We start from the raw sequence: 6,000 nt of genomic DNA on the forward strand, positions 1-6,000 counted from the left end.
CCTCTAACTAGAATTTTCTCATATTAAGCAACATCATTTGTGAGGATGTAGATATTGAAGTACTTGATTTCTATGAACCTCTTCTTTATATTCCATTGCATTCTTTTTAATAGTAGTTTTATGCACTCCTGCTTTGTTATAACTGTATTGCACTTGGTTCTTAATTTCTTAAATTAAATGACATGAGTTTTATCACACCAAACATGAATGGAACCTTCAAAATTAAAGGAAATGTGAAAAATATAGTCACCACCTAGTTTTTTTAAAAGAGACTTGAAATCCTAAAACATGCATAGGTCCTAAAACATGCATAGGACACACCAACATTTTATATAAACTAGCCCAATACTTAAGAGAGTTTCCCTTAAATTTTAATGTTTTCAAATGTTGATATTATTATTTATCTTTATAAATCCTAAATTTGCACAGGATCCAACATCTGGGATCTTTTCAGTATCCAATATGATCAAAATAGATTACGTCCATTCTTTCTGTTTTTTCTTATTTCATTCCACATATTGATTTATATTTAATTATATTATAAACTTAACATAAATAAATTATAAAGATTAATAAATTAAATTCCATACATTTCTAATTAAGACATAAAAGAGTAAGATTATACAAAACACTATAACAATCTAGAGAATTTAAGTTAATACATGCATGTTTAATAATACATTAAAATACATCTAAAAAGATGGTACCATAATTACATTACAAAATAAATATATAGTATTCTTAAATTCAACATTAAAGTCTACCATTATAAATAATAACAAAAGAAGTCTATTGTTCAACTCAAACTTGTGAGGATCTTATAGTCAAGAATAATTACAGTATAAGAAATACTATTTAACAATTTATATGTCTATTTGGAATAATAATTATCAAATTAAAAATATTATTAATCAACATTTAAGAAATTTTATATCATCAATTATCCAATGATATCTTAATTAACAATACCATTAATTCTTTTATATCATTTCAATCCATTATCCCAATTACATCATTTGAGTCATCTATCATTCTAATGAATCTAATTACCTGAAGGTAATTTTATCATTGAAATTCTTGGTCGACAGATAAAGTGACGCCTCTAATACCACTCGGGTACTAGTCAATATTTAAATTTTTGATCATCAGATAAACTGATATCTCTAATACCACTCAAGTACTAATCAATATTTAAATTCTTGGTTATCAGATAAATTGATGCCTCTAGTACCACTCAGGTACTAGTCAATATTTAAACTCTTGATCGTCAGATAAATTGACACCTCTAGTACCACTTAAGTACAAGTTAATATTTAAATTTTTCTTTTTTATTGTTCGATAAATACATCGCACTTGGTATATATTCATAAACAAACAATTAAAACTCCCAATTATTTCACAACTAGAGCCTTGAACAACTTAAATAAAGGAGTGCAAAACGCCTACATGGTGCCTAAGCTCTAGATATTGTCCTCTGCTATTGTCCTGAACCTGTAGCCTCTCTTGTTACAACATGAATCTCCAAACATCATTAATATGAACACCATTCAAAACTCATATCAATGATTTTATTTTGAATTAGTAATAGTTTATTATCGGTTAGAATGATTGGTCGGTTCGCAATGGAACACATCGGAAATCAATATTTTTTTAAAAAAAATTATAATTAATTCTTCACCCAATCATTTATTTCATCATATAGCATAATTAAACACCAATTTCATGTCAAATTGAGCAAAATTTCAGAATTATTTACACTAATTTAGCCGAATTTCCCATTCAAAAGGGAACATAATTTCTCCACAATTCATTCATTACTCATTCCTAATTCATGCCCAAAAACATGATTCTTAACAAATATTACAAATTTAAACATTTCAATTCAACTTTCCATAATATACATATTCAATTTCTCCACAATTCATTCATTACTCATTCCTAATTCATGCCTAAAAACATGATTCTTAACAAATATTACAAATTTAAACATTTCAATTCAACTTTCCATAATATACATATTAACTTTCCATAATATACATATTCTTTCTAAGCTTTAAAACATACCAAAGTTAAAATCAATCATGGTGAAAGTGACCTTTACCTTTTAATAACAAGAAATCACAAGGAAATTAATGAGAAATCCAAGCTTTCTTCATTTCTCTCTTTCTCTCCTTAACTTCTAGCACCTTTATTTATAAGTTTACAACCCTTACCAAAACTTGAAATCTTATATTTTAATCTTTAAACACTTTAATCTTCATTTCTTAAGTGTTTTAATTAAAAAAATCAAAAGAAATCATGAAGTTTGCTCTCCTTTCTTCCCTCAATAGCTAGCAGTTCTTGGCTTCCAAGTGAAGCTAAGAAAGCTATTTATTCAATTAATTGTTATTTACCATATTACCATTATGTTATAATTCAGGAAGTTTTTTGTTTACCCGAGTATCCTATTTCAGCAAAAACTTTTACAATTTGTCTTGCCTCAAAGTTTTAATCCATAAAACTTCATTTAGGTAATTTAATACGTATATATTTATTTTATTCCATTATTCTTTGGGTAAATTTTCTAACATTATACTAATACAATAATACTTTTAACCAGGGTTTTACAACTGATATGTCATAGTTGGTTGTGATCATTATAAGATACCGTCAAATCCATATAAAAATATGCATATGGTTGTGTATGAGACATAAATACACTAATATATCCATCAATAATTGGTAATGGTGATGTCATTAAAATCGATAAAAATATAAAGGATTGTATGGGCATACTAGGGGTGTGTCTAGACACATTTCTATATTGTAAGGGTGGATTAGATTATGAATACCTGTATATGAGAATGTTTAATATTGGTTGTTGTACTAAAACTTAAGGAGATGATAAATTGTTAGACTTTTTATGATTAAAAAGCTGATCTCTCTTCTTTGTTTGTGCTAATTATTTGTTTAATATAAAAACAATGAGTTTACCTATGTTTTTCTTCAAATGCATAATTGTTGGCACTTAGGTGTTTATTAGGATGAATAATGTTAAATTTGATCCCATTTGCCGTGCTAATCTTTTTATTTTTTAGATAATATTTTAATTAATTATACTACTAGTTAATCACTACATTCCAATAAGAAGAAACTATTTAATAAGAACTTAATTTTGAGAGAAGGAAAGTTGCATCTTTGTAAAATTAAGTAGAATGTGAAATACTAATATTTCAAATCTTAATAAAAAGAAATCTATCTCGATTAACATCACACAAGAAAATGAAAAGGAAGAAAAAGAGAGATGAATTACAATAATTATAAAGTGCAATAATTGAAAAAGAAAATCAATAAAGTTATAAAGGAAAATAATAAAAACTAAATGAAAAATAAATTTTATATGTATGGAGATAGCCATCTTTCATAGCAACTGTATGACCCTTTATATATTGGTACAAAGTTTTAATTCTATCGAAATACTTAACTCTAATTCTATACAAATATTTATAGTAGATAAGAAGACTTTATTGAATCCTAATACAAACTAAACTCCTTATATATCAATATCACTTAAAATTTAAGCTAATCTTATGGTTTTAATTAATTATTGTATTGACTACGAATAAAATTAAGCTTTTTGGTTCTTTGTATATATTCAAACCTTATTGATGCGATCCAACCATCAAAGAATCTATTGGAGGTTCCAGTTGGTCCAGTTACTAGGCTAGGGCTAAGAAGTTTAAAGAAACTTTCAATGGACTTTTTTAAGATACATGGGCTAATGTGGACTTCAAGAGGATTTGTAATAATAAAGAGCAAGCCTTGATTAATCTTATTCATGTTCAAGGGGGGCTTGTTGGTGAAACCAAGACCATTACACAAGGATTGGGAGAAGAAGACTAGATTCGGATAGTTTGACCTTTCGTTACTCTTTTGGTCATAACTGGAGCTGCAGATTGAATTTTGATGTGATTCCAGTTGGAATGGAAACTAGACTTCTATACATTTCCAACGGTATATGACATGCCTTCTAATTTATTAAGACAAGAGAGAACCATTCGTTTTAAGTTGGGCTTTATTGCTGCCAAACAGAATGCGGAAACAACAAATTTGTCTTATTTAATTAGTTGGACTATCAAACTTTATTTATTTTGAGAGGAGACATTTTGTTTGGGTTTTAGACTTGTTTAGTTTTTTTATTTTAATTAGTTTGAGCTAGTTTTAGCTTGGGTTGATTATTATTTAAATTGGGTTTATGTGAGACCCATTAGGGAAATTAAGATTTTGGCTTGGAGTTTAAATACTCTTTAGGAATAATTTCATATTAGAATTTTAATGATAATTTCAGCATGGTAGCCAACTTTTTGGTTGCTCAATCTTGGTTCTTGATTGAACTTAACTCTTCAAAGAATTGACCATTATTTGTTCTAAATTTATACTTCCTTTGCTCGTCTCTAAGTGTAGACGTTGTGATTGAGTTGGTTTATAGTCTTGTTGCCTTGGAGCAAATCTTTCATTGTGATAAGCTCATTCAAATCTCAACAAACTTGGATTAGATTGATCTTGGGGTCATGAATTCCGTTAAATTCCGCTAGGGTTCGCATCACTTATGGTAGATTACTCTTCCTTGGTCGATCATGACTCTTGAACAATTGATCAACTTGTCCTTCAACCCTCCTAGTTGATTAAGATTCTTTTAGTGTGATCAATTACACTATTTATGAATTATTTTAGCTTCCTTTTATTTTATTATGGAAAATCATTGTTTTTTTTTTCTAATGACTAACACATGAATGTTTATTTCTTATGTAAACATTATAATTGTAGGTTGTATGTGTTAGGTTCTTCATCTCTATATGGATAAGCCTTATATCAGCATTAGATAAACTTAATGGCTGATATAAAGATGTTCTTTTAAGAGGATCCAATGCTAGCCGACTAGAACTTGTCACAATGGGTTATAACCACCTAATAACGCCATTGTGCCTTAAAAAGGAAATGCATGCAGTTGTGGAGGAGGAAAAAAAAATCAAATCACCCCCTAGAGGTTGATAGTGGTAATGATGTTGAAAGAGGTGAGAACATATGCATGTGGAGAATTATTCGATGAAAAAACATCTCATGGAACGTCTAATATTAGTCATTCCATATAAATCTATAATGATGATTGACTATCAAGATATTTAGTGCCAAAGGATTAACCTCTATTTTTTATTTATACCGAATGATTGTCGGTATTACATCAACAATTTCACCTATTTGTTTATGGCATGATTATTGATTAATGAGATAAACATTAAATCTAGTCTTATTGGACATGCCAATTTAATAATTTGACAAATAATTATGAGAATGATCATTAATTAATTAGTTAGCCAATCATTAATTACCTTATTAATTATGCTATGTACTCTTCATTTCTTCCTTCTAATCAAGGAGAAACTATAGTTAGGAACCTTATTCCATGTGAAGGCATATAACATTCTCGCCAAACCAAGTAGAGTGTGGGTTTCTTAATATTCTAAATCTTAAGAAAGGTGAATTTTGTCTTTTTATTCCTTTTTATTTTCTCATTTTTGCTTGTTATTAAATGAAATAAGGTAGGAAGGTAAAATAATGTTGGTAAAAGAAAATAAATGAAGGCAATAATAAAAAAGATAGATAGAACAAAATTGTATTTTTTTTTTTTGCATATATAGGTTGCCATCATTTCTAGTTATTAGATGATTTATTTATATTGATACAAATTTTGAGTTTTGTCTAAAGATCCAATTATAATCATATTCATATCAGATAAAGACTTTACATATAGAATCTAAACTTCTCCTTATTGATAGTCATATTAATCCTAACTAATCCATAACTGTAACTAGTTTAATATATTAAGTACTTTTGTTCAAAGTAGAATTTATCTTTTTTGGTTATTCGTGCGAATTCAAACTCATGTGGTCAATCACTTTTCCTTAGCATTTAGATTTTTTTTGGTCAATTATCTTATTCATGATCTGTTATATCATTTTC

This window comes from Populus trichocarpa, chromosome 12 (genome assembly GCF_000002775.5).
Source record: "Populus trichocarpa isolate Nisqually-1 chromosome 12, P.trichocarpa_v4.1, whole genome shotgun sequence".
Taxonomy (NCBI): Eukaryota; Viridiplantae; Streptophyta; class Magnoliopsida; order Malpighiales; family Salicaceae; genus Populus; species Populus trichocarpa.